Here is a 24,903-nt window from a genome sequence, read left to right as displayed (position 1 = left end):
TTCTTTCCTGTGCTGACTTTGTCCTCAGGTTCCCTATAGACGCACATGGCTGGCCAGCCAACTTCTCCAGAGTCTGCATTTCAGTAGAAAACAGCCTTCAAGACCTCGGTTGAGCTTGAGTACTCAGAAGCTCTCAGTGGAAAACCGTCATGGGCCCAGCTCTGAACCACCCTGTGACTGGGGGCTCTCACATTGGTCCTGTCAAGCCCTAGATTAAGTTGGTTGGAGCACAAGCAGAGCACGGGGTAGAGAGAAGGGGAGAAGGATCCTCAAATGGAAATTATGGAAAAAGGCAATAAGAAACATGCATGACCTCGCTACATGTTAGGCTGAGTTTGACTGAGGGAAAATAGTGGTTCCAGCAGGGGGTTTGCATAACTCACCAAAGGTTACTGCTAGAAACTGTCAGGACAGAGAGCTGAATCCTTATTTATCATATTTAACAAGCTATAGCTGTTGTTCCACTTATTCAGAGGAAACCTGTTTGATCTTTAAATAAAAACAAAAATACAGTAATTAGAGTGAATGAGTCAAATTTTCCATAATGAAAAATCTTCCCTTAACTTGTCCTGCAGATTTGTCCCAGGAGGCAGCCTAGAAGAAACCCTCTGAGGAGACACAACTGTCTTCTCAGTAGTCACAGCCAAGTTACATTGCCAAGGGAGAGAACGAGAAGCTGTTTCTAAAGACACAGGGCTGCTTTTGAATTCATCCTTGGGACAATTTGAACACTGTGCAGGCTTCAAGAAAAGCAAATCACTAGGTGAATTCTTCACATAGCACTTACTTCCACACGAATCTTGGATGGACTGAGCTGCCTCCTGGGGGGGGACTTTGAAATAGCCATTCAGAGATCTTGTCACGGCTGAGCTGTTCTGATTTTGTTGTTGTTGTTTTGTGGGGTTTTGGTGTTTGTTTGAGACAGTGTTTTTCCGTGTAGCTCTGGCTGTGGAACTCTGTAGGATGAGATAAACCGTCTACCCTTACGGATTCTAGTTTTCGACTATTAAAAATCATTTAATGTCATGTGGACGGGTATCTTGCCTGCATGTAAGTAAGTCTGTGTGCCAGGCAAATGCTTAGTATCCTCAAAGACTGTCAGATCTCCTGGAACTGGAGTCACAGATAGTCGTAAACTGCCATGTGGGGGCTGGGAACTGAACCTGGGTTCTCTAGAGGAACAGCCAGTGTTGGTAACTGTTGAGTCATCTCTTGAGCCCCTAAAAGTAATTATTTTTCAAATGAAGTTTCCTGAATCCCCAACTAGCCAGTCTCTAATTCACCTGTGGCCACAGACAACCTTGGACAGTGCAGACGACCTTGAACAGTGCAGACGACCTTGGACAGTGCAGATGACCTTGAACAGTGCAGATGACCTTGGACAGCTGTTCTTCCACTGGGTGCCGGGAGTCTATTTCTGCAGACTTATTCATCTATAAATCTCTGTAGATCGTTGTGACACACAGATCGCGTTAATAGACTCCCTTCTAAAAGCATTGTATAAATATGAAGTATTTCAATCTTCCCAAGCCAGGAATCTGAGAAGTCCCCAACAGCCTGTTGGTTTTAACAGGGCACCAAGAGGCAGCTCTGTAACAAATCCAGTTAGAGCTCAAGTCACCGTCAATGGCTGATTCTGACCATGTAACAGCTGTCTCGTTAATAAGGAAAATGACTAATGAGCAGAACACTAATGTACTTTGGATGGAAATTTGTGTGATAAATGTTTGACAAGAGCTTCTAAGCAAAAGAATCCGTTACCAAAACTCTGTATGGGCCAACTTTCTTAAAGGGAGCTTCTAGTCTGTTTGTTTTTTGTTTGTTTGTTTTGTTTTGTTTTTGTTGTTTTGTCTTGTTTGGTTTGGTTTTAGTCTCAAGTAACATATACCATGGGGTCCTCAGCACTTCCCGTTTAAGCTCCCTAAGTGCGATCACATTGTTTCCATGGGCAACAGTTTCAGGAGAAAGACCATAATGTAAAGAACACTTTAACAGAGACAAGACTAAAACAGAGTGCCAACCTGCAGGAAGGCCGGGGACTTTTAGATTTCAAGATCTATGGCAGATTAGAGCTGTCCCTGTTTAGGTAGACTAGTGGTCAGGCCTGTAGTCTGGTAAAGAATCTGATATTGAGGGCTCATCCTGTTTCCAAAGCTCTCCCTGACACTTTCTACCTTGCTTTATAAAGGCAAAGACCTAAACACCCTTGGTCATGTCCAGCCTGATGCTCAAAGGCAATGCTTCTTGGCCTTTCTTGACTCTCCCTGTTTACTAAACATGGACAGCACACTGCCGGTTCCTTAGATGATAGGATGCAAGGAAGCAGAGTGTTCATGATGTTATCTGGTTCCAAGTTCTTAGACTCTCAGTTTGGCAAGATCAGAGATTCCATCTGGAAAGTCTTGGACTGAGGCTTGGTCTGCCAAGGTGGTGCCTGAGCTGAAGGCTGTCTGGGAGCCTGTCCGTGGGCTGAGGGGCAAGGGTGCAGGATAGTTATGTGTTCTAAGTCTAACAAACAGCCTGAGTAAGGAACGGAGGCCATGACTCGTTTAGAATATTCTTTTCAGTATCACTGGACTACCGAAAGTGAGTAGCCAGGCAAGCCTTGAGGCAAGGATTACAAGCGCCAAGCCACGTTGGGCTACATAGTAAGACTGTCTAAAAATAAAAAAATTTAAAAGTTTTTAAATTTTCTGACAAGGTAAAGATATCAAAGCCTTTAAGCACAGAGGTAGTTCAATTTGATGTGCAGTATGTTTGTTTGTTTGGTTTGTTTGTTTTTTTTTTTTTTTTTTTTTTGGTTCTTTTTTTTTTTTTTTTTCCCGGAGCTGGGGACCGAACCCAGGACCTTGCACTTCCTAGGCAAGCGCTCTACCACTGAGCTAAATCCCCAGCCCCGTTTGGTTTGTTAAGACAGAGTCTGTCTGCCTCTGTCTCTGGAGTGTTCATATTGAGGGTGTGCCACCAAAACCCTCTTTTGTTGTTTATTTTGTTTTAATTTTTGTTTCTTGAGACTGTATCTGTATCTCTCTTCAGACACACCAGAAAAGGCATCAGATCTCATTACAGATGGTCATGAGCCACCATGTGGTTGCTGGGATTTGAACTCAGGACCTCGGGAAAAGCAGTCATCTCCCCAGCCCCCAGACTGTCTTTTTACTCAAAGGAAGCCTCTGACCTTACTTGGCCTCCCAAGTTCGGGTATTACAGATGCAAGCTGTCCTGCCCAGCTTCAGCCATGCCTCTTAATCAATTGCAAACAATGTATGATCAAAATAAAAGTTAGAAAATCAGGCTGACTGTCCTGTCATGGACCTTTAATGTCAGTACTTGCTAGGAGTGGAGGCAGAAAGCAGATGGGTCTCTGTGAGCTCCTGGCTAGCCACCATGTCTCAAAAAGTTTTGTTTGTTTTTTTTTTTTTTTATCAGAAAGATATATATATATATATATATGTGTGTGTGTGTGTGTGTGTGTGTGTGTGTGTGTGTGTGTGTGTGTATTATGTGTATATATTGTGTATTTTGAATATAGTGGACACATTTTTTTAACTCTTTGCCAATTTTTTTGTTTATTTGTGCTCTTCTAGAGAAAACTCCTTAGCATCTCTGGTGTGCTTCAGTCCTAAGAATAGTCTCATTTGGGGTTGGGGATTTAGCTCAGTGGTAGAGCGCTTGCCTAGCAAGCACAAGGCCCTGGGTTCGGTCCCCAGCTCCAAAAAAAAAAAAAAAAAAAAAAGAATAGTCTCATTTAAGTCCAGCAAATGCCAAGTCACGTTGAATATCACATTTTCAGAGTTTCGTTCATTTTAAAGCATCTCTCATCCCCTCCCCTGCTTGCTTCAGTCTTGGAAACCTGAAGTAGGGAAGGGATTTGAACCAGCTCTTTCCCTCTTTCTCTTCTACCCACCAGATTCTTTTCCCACTCAAGTCCCTTGGGCAGAGGAAGGGTTGGGAGACGTGGTGGAGACACGTGACTGATACAGTTGTTTAGTGTGGTGGGTAACTTAGGATCTTCTGTCAGGCTGCTGTACCCTGAAAGTTGTTCTCTTCGGAAATGTCCCTTCTAACATGCCCCGAGAGTCAGCCCCTTCACTCATGAACAGGAAGTTCCATGCCTGAGTTCGTTCTCGTTCTCTCTCTCTCTCTCTCTCTCTCTCTCTCTCTCTCTCTCTCTCCTCTGCTCCAGCCTTGAGCCTTTGAGTTTCTCTCAATTGGCCACTATCCCTATGCCCCCCCCTAAACTCCAGGAGACAGAGGTCAAGGTCTCCAAATGGTCACACCAGGCCTCCTCATTTGGTTTAAAATGAGAAAGTCTTTCCCGTGACAGGTAGGTGGGTAGGTTATAGAGAGAATCCAGAACCACTCCCTATAAAGAAGACCCACCTTTGACTTTTAGAGCAGTAGGAATTTTTTTTTATTATTTCAAATTATGAATATGTGTGCGTGTATGTGTGTGGAGTCACAGGGAAAGCCACCTGACCTGGGCACTGGGAATGGTATTCTGGGAGAGTAGCACATGCTCTAACAGCTGTGCTCTCTCCCCAGCTCCTGCACTGACTTCTTCAACCTTCCTATGGAGGTTTCTGGCTTTCTTCCGTGTGCTTTAGGTGGGTGGAGGGCTTGTACTTCGAGCCCTCTCAGCCTGCTCCACATCCAGCTCTACCCACGGCCCACTGTGGTGCGCTAGGTTTTGCTGAGTTTAGAAAACAGAAGATGGAATTTTCTTTAGAAAATGAAAATCCCCCAAGCCCCATCATTTTTGCTTGTTTTGTTTCGTGGTTCCTTTCTTCCTTAGGAAGTGTGGTGAACAAAGAGTGAGCATAAACTTAAGACAGTTTGGTGTGCGTCCTTTCAACCGCCTTGAATGTGTACACAGATAGGTAGGAGATCCTAACTACTGAGTAGAGAGATAATAGTCCGTTCTGAGTCACAGAACACTATTTTTGACATTTCCCCCCCACCAAGAGTGGAGTTTATACTCCCTTTCCTGGAACCAAGGCATGGTATGACTACTATGACCAATGGAATATAGCTTGTGACTTCTGGGGCAGGGTCATGGGAGGTCATGAGGCTTTTATTCCCTGGAGTCTACAGCACCTGAGGCATGGAACTACCACAGAACAAACATGACCACTCTGAAGCTGTGACACTGGGTCTGTCCCGGAAAGTCCGGCTCTTCAGCTCTGCAGACCGGGGGACAGTTCAAGCAAATGGAGAGGCACCGTCTAACTCCAGCATTTCTGCACACACACACACACACACACACACACACACACACACACACACATATACATACATACAGACACATAAACACACAGACACATACACACACACAGACTCACAGACACACTCACACAGACACACTCACACAGACACATGCACACAGACACAGATGCACACAGACACAGACACACAGACACAGACACACAGTCACACACACACAGATACACACAGAGAGACACACACAGAGAAACACAGACACACACGCAGACACACACAAACACATATACACACAGACACACAGACACACACAGACACACACAGACATACACACACAGACATACACACAGACACATACACACACAGACACACACACAGACACACACCCACCCCCACAGAGCTGAAGTCACATGAAGCCTAGTTAACAAGGACAGAGAAGAGCCACTCCTGTTGTGCCTGCTCAGAATTCCTGACCCATGGCACCTGCAAGTGTAATAACCTAATGGATGTTTTAGGTCAGTGTGGGTTTGGTGGATTGTTACACAGAGGCAGTAAATAAGACTACACCTAACTATTCATATCAGAGAGTTCCTCTAACTGCACTTGGGAGGGGTCCGGTTGGGAATCAACTCTAGGGGCAGGAGGACAAGATGTCTGTCTTTTGTAGAAATTCGCACGTGAAATGAGGGTCATGTTCAGGCAGTGGTAGTCGGGGAGAGAGAGGAGGCCTACTTCTGACCCACATCCAAGGTATGAAACGAGCTAGATGTGGTGGCACAGGTCTGTAATTCTAACACTCGGGAGGTGCAGGTAGGAGGACCAGGTTCAAAACTAACCTGAACCACATGAGGGCCTGACAACAAAACAAAACATGGTAGCCATGGTGATACACAGGTATAATTTCACAGCTCAGCAGGAGGATTGTGGGTTCAAGGCCAGCCTGAGCTGTAGAGTTAAATTCCCATCTCAAGGGGTGTGGGTATGAAACATAAAAGATGGGAGACTAAGCCGTAAGGCAGGAATGTCTACCAAGTGTCTCAGCTTTTTTCTTCACCTGTGGAGTTGGCTTTCTTACCCCAGGCTATGATTACAAGGTTTAGTTTCACGGATGGGATGCTTTGAACGTGCATTGGCTGAATGTGATTAGTGTGAGACTGTGGACCACGATAATCGAGCTGTTTGATTTTATCGCACCTCCTTACATTTTAGCCTCTCATACTTAGAAAGATAGATGCAAAGTGAGGCACGGAGCGGAACCTTGCTGTTATTGTAAGCTGAGCCATTCATGCTATCAGCGAACAGGGGGCTCCTGGGTCCACCTACAGCCATCAGCCTTGGTGAGACTGGCCTCCTGCAGCCCACCAAGCAGGTGGGGTGGGAAGGACAGAACACACAGGAACCACACGAAGATAGAAAAACAATCATTCACAGACGCTTCATCAGCAGGCTTCAAGACGTACCATGCCAAGGCTAGAGGAGAGAGTGTGTGTGAAGTATAGTTTAATTCTTGTAAGAGACTGCACATGCACAAACACAGGTAGATAAAAGACTTATATGTCCCAAAGGGCCAAGACTTTTACCTTCTGCTTTGGCTGTTTTATTGAGTCCTTAATGCTTGTTTATGTTTTCTGAGCTTTTGCATACACATTATCAGAAAACAAACAAACAAACAAACAAACACAACAGTCCTGTTGGAAATCCTACAGAGACTGATTGATTAGAACTGCGGTGCTCTTGGGAGATTGAAACATTGCAAGTACCAAGGCTACTTATCTTAGCTTGGGTTAGCTCTAGCCCTCTGGCAGCCATTCCTTGCCCACCTCTGTGTCAGAATTATCATCCTGTGACTAATAGATAAATATCCTGTGGGATCTATAATTTAGCAGACCACTAACTTCCACTCACCCAAAAAGCTCAGAGAGTATTTTGGGCCTGGAGAAAAGATGTTCCTGTCTCTCTGTACCTGCCTCTCTGATGGACTCGCCAACGTAGTTTACACTTGCCTTGCCTTGGTTTCCAAGACAGGGTTTCTCTGGGTGGCCCTGGCTGACCTGGAACTCACTCTGTAGACCAGGCTGACCTTGAACTCAGAGATCCATCTGCCTCTGTCTCTAGACGGCTGGGATTAGAGGTGTGTGCCACTTCTACTCAGTTTACCTTGATTTATGACTTTTTTTTTTCAATAAAGCTAGAAAAACCTTATAAAACTGCTTATGATAACCTAAGTCTGTCTTCCTGGGCCATAGTCACTCAAAAATGTCCCTAGAATAAACTTCTTATTCACAACTTTAAGATGAGAGCTAGGGTTTTTGTGTCCGTAATTCCATCCATCCTGCCCGCGCACAACCGCGCTTTTTGGAGCTTCCACCTCAGAGCGCTTTATGAGTCTTTATTTTAGGTAGGTGGTCACAGACCCAACGAAGCTGCCCTTTCCACACAGAGGGGGCCCTTTCAGAATTCCTTACTAAACATTCTCCACGATTCATCTCCTTTCCCAAGTGCCCAGCACAGACCGACCCCCATTCTCCGATCCTCTCCTCAGAGCCAGGGCTGTGGTCTAACTGATCACTAATTCCTGTGTCTCCAAATCACTTTCGGTCAGGTGCTGTCCATCCTCTTCCCCCTCCCCACCCTTCTCTAACTTCCCCTGCAGACATCAGTCTGATGTTAGAATCGGAGCCCATACAAAGTAAGCTCACGCACGATATTTGAGTAGTTAATAGCTTCATACTCGCCGGGTTTTTAAAAGAGGTTGCCCGGTTCACATTACCTGGTCTCTAATTAGTGATGTCAAAGCTCCAGTCAAATGCAGATGTTCACGCTCCCATTGAATTTGTGTGCAAATAGGTCACAACCTCTTTTAGCAAAGCAGGGAAGGTCGCCTGTAGCCAGGCGCCATCACTATTAATATCAGATGGACCAGCAACTAATTCAGTCATGTTGATGGATGCTGAGCCGGTGCCCGGACTCCTGCCGTGTGAGCGACTGAGTCCAGAAACCAATTTCCTCCCAGCCTCAAGTGCTCCAGGTCACCCTGGTTACAGAGAAACGACTGCATCTCCTATAACCAGCGTATCCAGAATAATGTGTACAGCCAAGCAAGAAGCAAAACAAAACTGCCACCACCAACAATAGGTGTATATGAAATCTGTGTTTCTAAAAATCTACTCCAATTTCTCAGGGTAGGAGTGGGGGGATGTAAGTGACTAGGGAAACTACAAGGCAGCGCGATTACAAGAGGCATTACCAACCAAAGCTCAGACAGAGGCAGAAATGTGCATCAGCCTCTAAGCTCTAGCCATTGAGCAAACCCAAAGCAAGGCTGCTCCTGGGCTATCGAATTCTTCCCCGAGAGGTAATCATAAGACTTCTCTGTCCCCTCTGCCACACGACCCATCATCTCATACCAAAAGGTAAATGTGAGGTTTCTGTTCACATCCTGGGATATGAAGACATATGGAAACATCTCTAGGTTTTGTTCATTAAGCAAACCTTTGTTAGGACCCACTACATGCTCTGTTCCTACTGTGAGTGAAGTTATAATCTAGTGGCAGGTGGCAAAGGGAATTGGGGCAAATGACAAAGCAAAACCTTCATTAGTGAAGTCCTGAGAGAGGGTGGGAGAGAACAAAGACAGAAGGAAGAGTGCTTCGGTGTTCATGGACTGAGGGGAGACAGGTCGTGGGGAGGAGGGTAGGGAGGAGGGATGCTCTTAGGGAGGAAGAAACAGGGGAACCTGCAGTGAAATCTTCAAGAAAAATTAGTGACAGGGTGCGGAAGTGAGGTCAAGAGAGGAAGGGAAGATCACCAGTCAGCGTGTGTTCCCCCTGAAGGAAGAGTCAACACCACTGTTTATATCTTTTTCTTCATTCCCTGTTCTACTCTAAAATCACAAGTAAATGAGGGCCACATTTTGTAGCCCTTGGAAATGGAACTGGAACAATCTAACCCATGGCCTCCACACAGGTATTTCCGGGAATCTTCACTTGTCTCTTAGCCTTTTGGATTTGCCCTCATCCTACAAGCTGGATCAGAGAAAGGACAGGAAAAAAAGCTAAAGCCCCCACCTTAAGTAGTTGGCTTATGTTTTTATAATCTACTTCCAATGACATTTAGAGGAAACAGTTAATGTATCTGTTGGACTGATTGGGTTAAAATGGCCATGGAAAGGTTAGAAAGGACAAGCTACATCTCCATGATTTCCTCAAGCTTCCCTCTTCAATTAGCCTGATAATTAGGAGATGAAGTAGAACATGTTATATCCACTCAAGAACTCACACGGGAAAAACACCACTGGCTCTCACACACCCTGCACAAATCAAGCTGGCTGCGCCTGTATTCCTTTAGAATTAATTTTTAACATGGTAAATGATATGTGTGTATGGATGAGAATACAGAAGGCAGTCAGCCCCACTCACTCTTGGGAGATGATCCCAGTCAGCGCCTTGTGAATCCGCTTCCAGTATAGATGAGACACAACAGGATACATTGTACCTTGTGGCATCAGGAGAATGTATCTGTGAGTCTTAGGAAAGGCAATCTGGTAAGATGTGAAGATTAAGGGAGAAACTACATCCTGTAGTAAGCAGTTAAGTATTTAGGTTGATGTTTATTTAGAATGAGTTTGTGAAATGGGGGCTGGAGAAGGAAACAATGGGACAAGCCAGTTGCTTCCTGGAGCTAGCCATGGTACACACTGCTGCAGACGCTGTCATATGTGTTTAGTTGAAAATATTCCAAACATTTCACTGTACCATCAGCAGACTAATCAGGCACTTTCTTTGATAATTGCATAGACTCTTCCCTATATTTAACTCACCTTTTATGGATAAAGCATTTAGATTTTCCATCCCGTTTCCACTAAACATTCTTGGGTGTGTGTGTGTATGTGTGTGTGTGTGTGTGTGTGTGTGTGTGTGTGTGTGTGTGTTTTGTATTCTGATTATACAGAATACAAACTACATAGTGACAGTTTCTGTAACCGGGACATCTCTAGGATGAATGTTGGGCATTCTTCAAATTTAGACAGAAAACTGTCATTAATTAATACACTGTTAATATACAGCCCAGTGAACCAACGTTCAATGGCTCTGCAGTTGTGAAGGTAGAATGCTGTCTTTCGTTAACTAATAGAACCTGTGTAAGGCAGCTTCTGAGGCAGGGCAGAAAGACAGGAAATTAAGGGTACATGGAAGGGAATGGAACTCTTATGCTCGAGTCTCTTTGCCTGCTCAGAATAAAAAAAGTCTCCGGCCTAGAGAGACGGCTTGGCGGTTAAGAACACTAGCTGCTTTTGCAGAAGAATCAGGCTGTTCTCAGTCCCCACATGGTAGCTTATGATCATCAGGAACTACAGTTCCAGGCGATCCAATGCCTTCTCCTGACGTCTGTGGGCACCCAGGTATGTGTGGACACCAAGCGTACATACGTGTGACAGGTATGCATGTGGTGCACAGACATGCATGTAGGCCAAATGCTCAAATAAAATAACTAAATAAATCCAGCATAAATAGATGTGCCTTGAAGGTTATTTTCATAGAAATATTCCTTTTACGTATTTCAAGTAAGAATGTTCAAATACATCCAGGGGGATCACTCAATAGGTAAAGGTGCTAGCCTCAAAAACCTGACACCCCGAATTCAGACCCCTGAACATGTGTGAAAAAACAGAGGTGGTGACATGAAGCTGTAATCCTACCATTCCCGTGGTGAAATGAGAATCGTCCAGAAACTCACAGGCAGGATATCCTAGAGAACACAGTGCAGCAACAGAAACAAGGAAGGCTGCCCCTACAAGGCGGAAGGCAAGACCCACCTCCTGCAAAGCTGACCTCCACTCCTGAACCATTTCACCTTGACACTGGAGCCAAGACTCTACAGCAGATGCAAATTAAGCAAACACATTTAGGGGGTGTGGTTTTTGGATTTTTTGAGACAGTGTTTCTCTACGTAGCTCTGGCTATCCTGGAACTCCATTTGTATACCAGGCTGGCCTCGAACTCAGAGATCTAGCTACCTCTGCTTCCCCAGTGCTGGGATTAAAGGAGTGCACACCACCACCTGGCACAATAACACTATTAATATTAAAATGGCAGTGAGCCATGATTAAGGTCCAAATAGATGTGGCCTTATTCCTACTCAGCTGTAATCCTGCAATAGTCTGGGAATCTCACAACACTATACACTTCTTATGTATGAAAGCATGCCTTAATTCGCTCATGCAAACCTGGTGACTGTGCCTCTACCATACCAGCCTATGATCTCACCCAATTCCTCTCCTGAATCTCTCATAAGAATCCTTGTGGCCAGTGTAACCAAAATCATACACATGGTTATTGGTAAAATGCTAAACGCATACTTCTCACAGGAGCCACGCCCACCAGTGGGTTATGTATTTTCTTTACCTAAACAGCTCACTTTCCACCATAGCCAGTGTTTAAATGTTGGAAAGTTTCTTAATAATCTCCACCTGGACTTCATACTGACCTGCCCCGCCCTTTTTTTGTAACCTAATCTCACGGCAGCTAAACCGAAACAATGTTTGTGAGAGAAGGTAGATGCCATTCATTATTAGACTGGAAACACAGACCCAAAGCCAGACAAATGTAGGGCAAAGTGGAACAATTGCTTTTTCTAATAATTACTAATACAAGCACTGATAAAAATGGAGTCTCTGAAAGATCTGACAGCTCTTGTAAACAGTTTAAGAAACTTCAGGCATTTCCTCTCTGACCTCCAAACCTGCTTCATTCCTTCCAGAGTATTGCACCAAGAGAGAATGTGAACCTTCTAGCAATCTGCTTGTTGGAACCTGTGTTAATGGCACGAACGAAACATGAGTGGGTATAATTGACTTCCAAATGGTTTGCACTGTTAAACTTCTCAGCTGGAGAAGGGAGATTCTTGAACCAAGGACTACAGTAGGATCTAAATTTTTTTTGTGGAAGAAAACCTCAATATGGAAAGGGGAGCTGTTTGGGGAAGTAGAACGCTGCCACAAAACATTTATGTAACCCCCAGCATTCCCTATAAGCACAGGCAAGAACAGATCCTGTTTTCAAGGTCTAAGGCTTGGAGGCATCAGCAGGCCAGAGTTCAGGTGCTCCCTGGACTGATGCTGATTTGTGGGGCTCAACTGAGAATCTGGATTCTATCGCCATCAGTTCTGGCATGGCTTGGCTTGCTTCTTTCGGTTCTTTGTGGACTGTCCAAAGCCCTGGAGTACTAGATGCTTCTTTGCCTTCTGCCAGTATGTTCTAGCAAGTAGATGGCTTCCAATTTTCAAGACAGCTGAGGGGTGGGTGGGCTTATTTGACTCCCAGGCAGGATCAATTCTTGTTGGAAATCTGTGTGATTTCAAGGGACAACTGGTCACTCCAGACGGAAGATGAAAGCCCATATTGAACCTTGTCTGTGTGTGTTCCCTCCAGCAGTGACGATGATTTCTTGTTACGGATTACTTTCTTTTCTCTATGGGTTATTCCCTGCTCAAGAAGAAAAGCCCTTGATGGGTTAATGAATTGCCTTGCCGGGCACACTGAATCATCTGTCTTGTGTTTCTCACTAAATGGGAAGCTTTAACAGCTCAGAGTGGAGGTGTTGAGAAGCGCGTTTCTAGCTGATAGCAAGCTGTTGAAAATGCCTGGACCTGTCATCCTATCACCTAAAGGCAGTTCCGCAGGAGGGTGTTTTCCAAAGCACCCCTCCTTTCAGCTTCTGTCCATCGACTGTTCATTCAAAAGGCATATTTAATTGCCTAATTGCTTTTCAAAGTCTTAGTTGCTACAGTTTACTGCTTTGTAGTAGCAACTAGAATGGCCTTTGAGCCTTCTCCCCCGGAAATGGTGACTGGTACCCTAGATATCAATATCAATATCAACATCATCATCAGTTTCTTTTTCATTCTTGCTACATTGTTTCTCTCTTCCCTCTCCTCCCTCTCCCTCTCCCCCTCTCCCCTTTCCCTCTCCCTCTCCCCTTCTCCCTCTCCCCTCCCCCTCTCTCTCTCCTTCCCTCTCCTCCTCCCTTTCCCCTCCCCCTTCCCCTCCCCCTTTCCCTTTCCTTTTCTCCCTCCCTTCCCCTCTCCCTCTACCCCTCTCCTCCCTCTCCTCCTCCCTCTCCCCCTCCCTCTTCCCTTCCCTCTTCCCCCTCCCCCTTTCCCCTCTCTCTTTCCCTCCCTTCCCCTCTTCCTCTCCCCCTCTTCCTCTCCCTCCTCCCCCTCTCCTCCCTCTCCTCCTCCCTCTCCCCCTCCCTCTCCCCCTCCTTCTTCCCCCTCCCCCTTTCCCCTCTCTCTTTCCCTCCCTTCCCCTCTTCCTCTTCCCCTCTTCCTCTCCCTCCTCCCCCTCTCCTCCCTCTCTCTCCTACCTCTCCCTCCCACCCCGTGTGTGTGTGTGTGTGTGTGTGTGTGTGTGTGTGTGTGTGTGCTTGCCATAGTGTATGTGTGTGCAGGCTTGGAGACAGGTGCCTTTAGCTGCTAAGTCATGCCTTTGGCCCACAATAACATCAGTTTCTCACCTGGACCTTGCTTTCATTAATGTACACATTGGTAAAAAATAGTAGACATGTATTCTGATTTTGTAAAGTGGGTGTTTTCCTCTGTCAAAAGGCTAAGATTAGTCTATAGGTCCTGACAAAGATGGTTGAGCTGTTAAGTGACAGACAGACAGACAAAAAATGGTCAAATAGTAGGCATGGCAGATGCCACTTATATAAAATATGTGGAAATACAGCATGTGTTAGTATATGAGTAAAGGAGATGAAAGCCTATGTACCATGTTTTCAATAGCTGTTAGCCTGGGGGTGGGATCGTCGGGGCTTCTTCTTAAGACAGCTGGAATTTGAGCCTTTTCACAATGCGCGTCTGTTATTTTTCTAATCCAAATGGGAAGAGGGACATCAAAATAAAGTTAGTCAGAAGGAGTCTGTTGAATTCTTAACCTTATCATCAAACAGGCTCAACTAACTAACGCAGTTAGAAACCGTTCAACAGCCGGGCATGAACTGTACCTGGGGTAAAAGGCAGCAGATTACAGATTAATAAATATTACGAACATGTTTCAGATGAATGGGTATCAGGTATACGTTTATTTGGGCAGAGGAAAGAGGCAAATGCCAAAAAAGAATTTTCTGTTTTTCATGAAAATCAAACTCTTGTTTAAAAACAGACTCGGAGCTGGGAAGATGACTCCGTGGTTAAAAGCACTCTGCTATGCTTGCAAGAGGATCTGGGTTTGGTTCCCAGCACCCGCACGGTGACTTATTTTTTTTTTAAAGATTTATTTATTTTATTTATATGAGTACACTGTAGCTGTTTTCAGGGGCATCGGATCCCATTACAGATGGTTGTGAGCCACCATGTGGTTGCTGGGAATTGAACTCAGGACCTCTGGAAGAGCAGTCAGTGCTCTTAACTGCTGAGCCATCTCTCCAGCCCCGCACGGTGGCTTATAACTGTCTGTAATTCCAGTTCTAGGGATCCAGTACCACCCTCTGACTTCTGAGGGAACCAGGCACACACTTGGTGCACACAGGCAGGCAAGCACTACACCCATACACACAAAACAAAAATATCTAAGAAAACAAGCATGCTTATTATTTAGTCGGCTTAAGGAAATGTTGCTTCTTAATTTAAAAATTTACTTGTATGTATGTGCCCATGCTTCTGCCACATGTGTATGGGTGCCCAAAAGAGGCCAGAAGAGAGCCTAGGACCCCCATGGAGCTGGAGTTTTAGGCAGATAAGAGCCATCTGACATGGGTGCCTGGTGGAATTCAGGCTGTCTGTAGTGCAGACAGCGCTCTTAATTGCTGAACCCGTCTCTTCCACTGAGTAAGTGTGAAAGAAATACACTGTCTTTTCTATCAAGGAGTTAATTAAATAAAGCAAAAATTTCATTTAAAAATGCAAAGAAGCTGCATCACAGAGATTCAAATTCTTCCAGGGTCGGCAGCAAAACACGTGCTCAAGTTTGCACTCAGTGCTCAAATCGCTTTCTACTTATCAACTGTGCTTCTTCAAGTCCACCAGCTGCCTAAGAATGGGAGGCTGAGCTCTGACCATCTAGAGAGTGTGGCCCAGGACCCTTGCTGGGTGTGCAGGCTGGCTTCACTTGGCATTGTACTAACCTGTCCACAGAAGCAAAACTTTTTGGCATGCTGAAAGAGTTCAGATTCTGTGGTCACCTTCTTGGGATCCCAGACCCATATCTAACACCACAGTCCCAAGGAGCATTTTAACCTAAGACAGTGTTTGTGTTCGTGTGCATGCATGTGTGTGAGTGTGTGCCTGTGTGTGTGTGTGTGTGTGTGTGTGTGTGTGTGTGTGAGAGAGAGAGAGAGAGACAGAGACAGAGACAGAGAGACAGAGAGAGAGAGACAGAGACAGAGACAGAGAGACAGAGAGAGACACAGAGAGAGAGAGCTCAATGTGCAAGCCTGGTGATCTTAGTTTGATTCTTTGGAACTCATGCCATGAGAAGGAGCAAATAAGGAGTCCTCTGACTCCATACACATAAGGTGACACATGTGCAACCCCCCATACCATATATACATCCAGCAACAGTAGGAGGAGGAGGAGGAGCAGGAGTAATAAAAACAACAGTAAATGGAATTATTTTGGAAGAATACTTATTTTGTTACGTAACATGAAGCAGCTTAGGAAAATGTCAAGTGAAATGTGAAATATTGGTCAGTACTACCTAATGGCAACTAGCTGGTAGGCATAGTTTATTTCATTGTCTCGGGTCTAACAGACTTGTTCTGTGGTTTGTGAGTTATCCCTGTGTAGAGTAGTACTTGGTTTTAAAGACTTGAACCTACTTCTCCCTCACTATTCTTGCTATTTGCTTTTGGATACGCTCTTAACCCTCTGGAGTTCCAGTTTTTGAAGCCAAGGCATTAGGATGAGCAGCATTACTCAGCGTTCTTATAAGGCCTAACTAACAGAATGTACCTATCTTTTGAGGAAATCAAACCAACAGAATTCAATGACTTGCCTGTCGATGGAAAAGACCATTGCAGACAGGAATTCCCTTAATGACCGTGCCCTAGACAAGTCTGTACTTGGTCTCACAGAAAAGAGTGGAAGTTGAAAGTTCTGTTCCTCTATTTCGTTTTATTTGTTATAATTTTTTTAAATTTTTGGGTGACACAATAATTATACACATTTATAGAGCGCAATTATAATTGTGCAAACTTATAGACACCATCTTACAACATACACACATGCACACACCACTTTTTGGTAATGATCAATAGGTAGGAAGGTAGAGGCAGGATTCAAAAAAATCGAATGGCCATCACTGATGACCCTTTTAAGATTGCCAGACGGGCTTGCCATCCCTCGTTCTCTCTTTCATCTATAGGGTATGTGTCATGTTCCTTGCAATGGAGACCTGACCCTTTCCTTCAGTAATTTGGAAATCTTTCTTCTGGGGCCCTCACCCAGGCCATCTCGGATCTCTTTTTCTGTCTTTATTTATAGATCCTTAAACTCATGTCTTTTCCCCTCTGCCTAGAACATTTTGGATTGGTACAGTATGTGACTGCCATGTTCTCGTGCTGTTTTGCTTGGGACACTGCCTCAGTGACCTTTTTACTCTGTCTGATGCTATAGACCATCCCCTCCAAGTCTGCGCATTTAGGGGTTTGCCCCTCAGCCTTCACTCTGCCCAAATTTAAAGCGCACTTAGTTCCTAAGAGTACAGAGTCCACACAGTAGACGAAGAGTCAAAGAGAGGTCTGCTTGAGAGAGCAGTCAAGGGAAAGGAACAGTAGATGAAGAACAGAAAAGAGGAGCAAAGACTGATGGGACAAGTAAGTGTGCAGAGAGAGCAGAAGAGGCTTACGGATGTAGGTGAGTGGACAAGAGGGAAAGAGGTGGCGATGAGGTAGGCTAGGCAGAGTTAAATTTGTAGGTGAGGGTTCTTCTGAGAGTGAGGGTTATGGGAGGCTGGGAAAGACAGTTAAGGGCTGGTTAAGGCTAGGACAGTCACTCATGGGAAAGGCAGAGTGATCTAAGCAAGAAACAAGGTTATAGGCAGCCTCATGAGGCTGGTGGAAACTGGAGACTTAACATTTGCAGTGGTAATCACTGCGTGAAGAACTTGAGGGCTGTCTCCCGGTGCTGTCTCCTAAGATCCCGGCCGACTCGGTTCTGATGGTTAAAGCCTGAGTTCACACAGCCTGCCCAAGGGCCAGACACACTGTAAAATGGCTATTTTAGAACAGCAGCCAGTTCTAGCTCCCTGCCAGCATTCTTCTCAGTTTCCAGCCCACTCCCTTCAAACATTTCTCCCAACCATACTTCCATCAGCTCCCCAACAGTCTGCTTAAACACACCCTTGTCCCAGTTTTCCCAATCAATCCTAGCAGCTCCAAACTATAACAACTGCTCAGCTCAGCTTCTCCTGGTTCAGCTGTCTCCTAACCGTATCTTCTGCGCCAACTGCCTTTTCTTTTCTGTCTGCTAGCCCAATCCCCCCTTTCCTTCAGTCACTCATCACACACACACACACACACACACACACACACACACACACACACACACACACACACACACACACACAGTTATGGTTTGTATATATGCTCAGCCCAGGGAATGTCACTATTAGATGTGGTCCTGTTGGAGTAGGTGGGGCCTTGTTGGAGTGGGTGTGTCACTGTGGGCGTGGGCTTTAAAGCCCTCATCTTTGCTGCCTGGAGGTCAGTCTTCCACTAGCCAACTTCAGATGAAGATGTAGAACTCTCAGTTCCTCCTGCACCATGCCTGCCTGGATGCTGCCATGTTCTCGCCTTGGTGATAATGGACTGAACCTTTGAACCTGTAAGCCAGCCCCAATTAAATGTTGTTCTTATAAGAGTTGCCTTAGCCATGGTGTCTATTCACAGGGATAAAACCCTAACTAAGACATGCACATACAAATACATATATACATATATAACCTATCGTGTTCCCAGAAATCCAAGAGGCAACCAACTCTGAAGGTCACAAGGCCAAGCCATTCTAACAGCTAATAATTCTTTTTTTTTTTTTTATTTCGGAGCTGGGGACCGAACCCAGGCAAGCGCTCTACCACTGAGCTCCCCAACCCTCTTAAAGGGCCAGTTGACTAGCAACTGGGGATCCTTTAAGGAAAAGGCCAGGCACACAAGATAAATCACACTGCAACACTGACCTCAGGACTCTGCAAGGGTCCACGTGAAAGGGTCCTTAATGTCCTTGCAACTCACCTCTGTGTCGTATGAAAGGAAGCAGGTGCCCTGCATGCCACATACATGAATCTGAACAAATAGTATATGATATGCAGGAAATGTTATTTTACATGATTGAATCCTTACTCGCTGCATAACCAATTCCATTCCAATTAAGCTCAAATCTAGACCCAGCCTGTTTCCTGCTATAACTGGAAATTTCCATGGTTCTCATGACTCAGCTGTTCCTCCCCTAATGGAGGCGAAGTATATGGGTTTCCTGGTCTCTCTGTCACATGGACGAACATGGGATGTTATTGCATAGGCCAAGCTTCGAACGCTAAAGTTTGACTCAATTGGCATGCACTGGCCAAGCCATTAACAAGCTCCAGCAGGTTAAATCCGTGTCAGCTGTTCTGCAGCAAGACTCTGGATGCTGGCCCATGACCTGCCTGGAAGAGTAACTGCTGAGTGTTATTCCGTGACCCGGCTGAACCCTTAGAATGAAGTGTCTGAAAATGCCCAGGGACTGAAGGCAGAGCTGCTGCCACTCTTCTGGGGCAAAGTATTACTCTATACAAGGGTGCCCTGTTTGGGGGAAACCCCACATCCTCCTCTTAGAAATACTGTGCTTCCCCACCAGGGAAAGGCGCCAGAACTGAAGGGATCCTGCTTACTTCCCTTGACTGTCCACAAACCTTCCTTAAAAAAGACACTCCTGTGCCTGCCACAGGCCCAACGTTTCCCTACACGCTAAACTCAGTGAATTCAACGGATCCTTTTTGCTATCTATTGCATGATGAACTGGATACAAGAGTATTTGCTTACCAGAATTTATGACTTCCTTCTCCCTTGGGTGATTGAATGCCCATGTCTATGGCTACTCCGATGGTCAGGATAGATCATATGTAACATATCACTATCACGTAATGGTCATAGTTTTGACAGTGTTATATGTATATTCTGTTGAACCTGGCATGTCTTCCAGTGAGTGACATACCATATCTTGTATACTGAGTGGTCAGGCATACGATCTGGGAACAACTCAAACATATAAGACCCATTCGATCCAGACTGACCTGGCTTCTGAGTTAATGAGCAACACGGGAAAGTGATGAGCAAAAGACCAAGGAGGTGCTTATTGCTTGAAAGGAGGCAGGGGGAGGGGAAGGGCTAGGAAGATAGCTCAATATATAAAGTGCTTGCCACACACAAATGAGGACCAGAGTTCGATTCTCAGAATGTATGTCTTACTAAGGGTTTCATTGCTGTGAAGAGACACCAAGACCAAGGCAACTCTTACAAAGGCAAACATTTCATTGGGGCTGGCTTTCACTTTCAGAGGTTCAGTCCATTATCATCATGACAGGAAGCATGGCAGCTGTCAGACAGACACCGGGCTGGAATTGCTGAGAGTTCTACATCTTGATCAGAGGGTAGCCAAGAGGAGATTCTCATTCCTCACTGGGCAGAGCCTGAGCATAGGAGCCTCAAAAGCTCACCCCGCAGTGACACAGTTCCTCTAAAAAGGCTACACCTTCTCTAATAAGGCCACACATTTTAATAATGCCACTTCCCATGGGCCAAGCATATTCAAACCACCACTCCATGTTTAAAAAGCTTGATGCAGTGACACTTCCTGATAGATGGCTAACTGATTTGTGACACCCCCCCACCCCCGGCGTGGGGGGGATGCAAACTTGAGGAGTCCTTGATTAAAAAAGCAGAAGGGGGAAACAGTATTCTCACTGTATTAGTAAGAAAAAAGATGGTTGCTACTCTCAGAAACAAGCCTGGGTCTTGAGGCTCAGTTCAGGCATTCAGAGACAGAAAGCAAGCATGCTTCTTCCTCATGGTCTTCAATGGCTCAAGGGCTATAGGCTTTCTGCTCACGTTTAACTTTCATGTCAATACTGGTTAAGGGTTTTTTGTTTTCGGTAAGTTTTATAGGATCACACAGAAACCATAGTTAGGCAGAGACAGGATCTGAGCTCAGAAGTTACAGGCTGCAGCCTCTGTGTTCTCTCTACTGTGTTTCTCTCACTGCCCCTGGAGGAAGAGATGGGACAGGATGCTGACGCTCTCCGAGCTGAGCATCTGTAGTGCGCTTGAGGATGTTGATCCAGCTGTTGGAGGGGGAACCGCAGCTCCTGGAGGATCCTTTCCTGACTCTTCAGTTATGCACAGTCTCCACTGTGCGCCTCAGCAGGCTGACCATTAGGCAGAGCAGAGCTGGCCAACTGATGGAGAAGGGACGAGAAGTGTCCTTCATCCTCTCGTCCATGTGTGTTCATTCAGGTAAGATATTTCATCGACCCCCTCCTCCTTTGCATCCCAGAATCCCCAGGGCAATTCCTCTTCCCTCTCTTTCCTTCTATTAAAAATCTTCTTCGTCTGTCCAGGGCCAGCAGAATTTAATGAAAAGCCAGCTTAGAGGTTATGCCCATGATGAAAGCAAAATAAATTATTTCAGGATAACATGCTTTCGAAAATGAAATTTCAGTGTATTAAACAACAACCAAAAAAAAATTGAGCTGTCTGGCCAATTATCTTATTGTCCAAGAATTTTCTTCCTCTAATTAGCCATACAGCCCATGTAAGCCATACGGTCCGGGTGTGTAATGGCTAATGGATATAGCAGAAAGGGTCACAATTACACAGGCAGCTGAGCAATGAGATTGGTGATCTTTTCCCTTAAGGTTATGGTCTTGGAATACGTGTAAATTCATGGCCATATTTGATGTCTTGTCTAAAATATGTTCTGAAAGAATGGAGCTGCCAGTAACCTTGGCAACAAAACAAGGAAGGAGAAAGGCCTGTGGAATCCACAGATCCTTCAGCAGAGAGCATCCCAGTGTGGCCATTTGGTCCCGTGCCCTCCTTTGACAGACAAGGAAACTGTGGATGAGAGATGCCAGATGGCTTTTCTGAAAACACAGAGGTCCTTAAGGCAGAGTTGGGCCGGGAGCCGTTTCCTAAGCTGCAAGTCCTTTCCCATCCCTGTCTGGAAGCTTGCCTAGGCTTTATTTCCAGTTTGTATATTCACTCACTTATTTATGTTGAAATGCTTTTGTTTTCGTTTTGTTGACTCTGAAATTATGAAAGTGATACATTTCTTACTGTAAAGAAATTCAAAACAGGAGTTTAGAGTGTAAAGTGTTGAGTTTCCCAAATGCATGTTTCTTTCTAGTAGAAACTTCCGTTAGTGAACCAGAGCGTGCTCTCCTCGAGTTTCTCCTAGGCATTTACAAGCACATCTTTCTTTTTTGTTTCATAGGGGGGAGGGGTGCTGTTCATGTTGTCTGGAGGCTTGCTTGCTTCATTTACTATGTTTTTGTATCAGCATGCAGTTACAGTTTTCTTTGTTTCTGTTTGTTTATTATCTTTTTTTTTTTTTTTTCAAAACAGGCTTTCTCTGTGTAGCCCTGGCTGTCCTAGAACTCACTCTGTAGAGTAGGCTGGCCTTGAACTTGCAGATCTGCCCGCCTCTGTATCCCAAGTGCTGGGATTAAAGTTGTGTGCCACCACTGCCTGTCTGTTTTTGTTTTTTTGAGACAGGGTCTCTATGTAGTCCTGGCTGTTCTGGGACTTGCCGTGTAGACATAACTGGCCTCAAAACTCAGAAATCCTCTGTCTCTGTCTCCTGAGTTCTGGGAGGATTGAGGTATGTGCCACTATACCCAGGTACTGATTATTTTTAAAATTAAGATATTGCATAAGATTCATTTTCAAATGCACAATTCAATGGCTTTTAGTACACTGTTCAGTCACCACACTAATTCCAGAACACTTCAACACAACACGCATGCACGCACGCACGCATGCACGCTAAAACAGCAGAAGCAGCATGGTATGTATTGCATTTTTCCAGAGAAAGAAAAGCTATAAGATAAATACAGTTTTGTGGGTAAATATAGGTAGGTAAGGGGGAATTACAGGAATCAGCTCACAAAACTGGAGAGCTAGATGTCCTACAGTGTGCCTTCACTAAGCTAGAGGAACAGGGAGGCCAGAGAGAACCCCTTACCCCAGTGCTGTGATAACTTCTTCTGGGGCGATGTGAACAAGCTTCTGTTCACCCAAGAACGGCAGATATGACAAACCAACGCATTTGGTGGGCTTACTTGGAGTGTGGGTGAGGGCTTACATACAGGAGTGTGGGTAACAGCTGCATCTTCACGACGTCCCAGCCCGCCCATCGCGGACCTCACGGAAGCTGCATCCTGAAATCCCACCTTCAGTGAACCTGCCACTTCCTACATAGTCTGCTGCCTCCCAAAATCATTTGCAAGTAGTGGGGAGGGGAGTGGTGGTGGGGAGAAAAGGTGGGTGAGTTTCCTGTGACTCTTCTCTACCATAGCTGTATCGTTCTGTTTATTATGTTACCATGGTTACCGGGCCAAGGAGGTCTCTATTCTAGAATTGGCCATAGGATGATGCCATGATTGGATGAAACGGCTGTGGTATCACCACCACCCCCACCCCACAGTCGAGTTGACAATAAAATGAAATACTCCTTGTATCTGTTAGTTGTTTGTCCCGGCTCTCAACTCACAACTAATAAACTCGACTGTTTTTTGTTTTTTGTTTTTGTTTTTGTTTTTGTTTTTGATCTGCCTTTTGTGGGCATCTCCTACAAACACGGCAAGGAAATGTGCGGGCTTTTGCGTGTGACTATTTTCAGTTTGCATGTTTGTGGGACTCATCCATGTTGTAGCATAGAATAATAACTTCATTCCTTCTTACAGCTGACTAACATCCATCACACGTACCATTATTTTTTTTTTACCCATTCCTTAATTAGAGGACATTTGCGCTGATTCCAGTTTTCGTTTTTATGAATGATGCTACTATGACATTGTGTACTTTAAATTCTTTGGGTTTCATTCTTTTGAATCCTGTATAGTGTTTTAGTGTTCCGTGATAATTTGTTGTATAATTTTTTTTACTTGTTATAGTAATAAGGCAGTAAACGCTCGTGCACATTTATTTGAGGGAGACGGTACAATAAGGAGCATTTTGTACTTGAGTCGTTCCGGTGTGGCTTCATGGTTCTGTTAACTAAGTGACTCACTGAGTCTCTGCCTGTTTGCTCATCTAGAAAATGAGCCGTGAATAGAACTTGGCTCCCACGGTTGGTTAATGTAAACAGAGCCATTACATGGGACTTTATACATGATGCATATCCACATGTTAGTATTAGACATAAATATTTCTACAGGTTAGGTTCCTAGAAATAGGATTTGAAGTCAAGTGTTCGTACGTATGATTTTGAAGGATAATAATAATCATTCAATATATAACAGAAGGAAGAAGAAAAATGTCTCTTTCCCCACAGCTTAGTCAATTATGGAAACCGTTAAGGTTTTATGATTTTATCTGCCTCATAGATAAGAATAGTATCTTGTTGCTATACGTCCAAGTGTGTGGTGTGTGTGTGTGTGTGTGTGTGTGTGTGTGTGTGTGTGTGATGTGGGTGTTACATGCATGTGGGTGTTTGTGTGGGACTGTGCAGGTATGTGTGCAGGTCCCTTGCATGTGTGTACACATATGTGTGGAGACTAGAGGTTGATGTCTTGTTCCATTGCTGTCTACATTTTTACTGAACTTAGAGCTCACCAAGTGGCTAGGCCGACTGTCCAATGAGCTCCAGGGATGTACCTATCTCTGCCTGACTGTCCAATGAGCTCCAGGAATGAACCTGTCTCTGTCCTCCCTTTCCTTACCTTAGTACTGGGATTGCATACAGAACCTCGGCTCTTCGTTTTTATGAGTGTTCTGGAGTTTTGAACTTAAGTTCTCTTGCATATATAGCATACACTTTACCAATGGAGCCATGGTTCCAGTCCCTTGCTGCTAAGCTTTCTATTTCTCTAATTACTCCTGAGGTTGTGTCTTTTGATATATTTATTTCTCCTTCTATGAAAATTCCATGACTCAGGCAAACTTTTTTGTTAATAACATTTCAGTACATATTTTAAAAGTCTTTTCACTCAGTTATATTCCCAGCATCCAGGTCAGATGGATCACAACTGCTTGTAACTCTAGCTTTGGGGGAATCTAACACCCTCTTCTGGCCTTCTCGAGTGCACACACACGTAGAATAAATTTTAAAAAATAAATACAAAACTATACTGTATTTTTCCTGATATTTCTATAACTTTTTAAATTTGTCTTTGTAATCTAGTGGGAGTTTGTTTTTGTGTTAAGGTTAGAATTTAACTGTAGGATGATGTCATTATGCAGCAAGGCAGGTCCAGGGTAAGGTGAAGCCTATCATTGGATGAGAAAGAAGGTTAGGCGGGGAAAGCTCTAGGAAGGAGAGAGGAGGAGGAGCTCAAAAAAGGAAGATAGATGGAAACAGAGGAGGAGGAGGATTCTGATCCAGGCGGTCTAGGTCAATTTTATCTTGTCTAGGTGGGTGGTTTCTATCTTTATTAATTGGTAGTGAATTTATTCTGCGGATGTATTACAGTTTGAGAATTTAACATA

The 24,903-nt window shown here is 44.7% G+C and overlaps 1 long non-coding RNA gene across 2 annotated transcripts in view; it reads right to left on the bottom strand.

Annotated features, from left to right (window-relative positions):
• Window positions 1–23,661, bottom strand: part of LOC102553685 (uncharacterized) — a 29,408-nt gene extending 5,747 nt beyond the window's left edge. Inside the window, exon 1 of one of the 2 annotated variants that reach the window (XR_595513.4) lies at window positions 22,536–23,661. This is a non-coding gene — a long non-coding RNA (uncharacterized LOC102553685). The remainder of the gene's footprint in view (window positions 1–22,535) is intronic. The other variant, XR_001840872.3, reaches the window with a different exon arrangement.
• Between the last annotated feature and the right edge of the window lie 1,242 nt (window positions 23,662–24,903).

Source organism: Rattus norvegicus, chromosome 13 (assembly GCF_036323735.1).
Source record: "Rattus norvegicus strain BN/NHsdMcwi chromosome 13, GRCr8, whole genome shotgun sequence".
Taxonomy (NCBI): Eukaryota; Metazoa; Chordata; class Mammalia; order Rodentia; family Muridae; genus Rattus; species Rattus norvegicus.
Note: the sequence above shows the minus strand (reverse complement) of the source record. Positions and strands in the feature narration are given on the sequence as shown.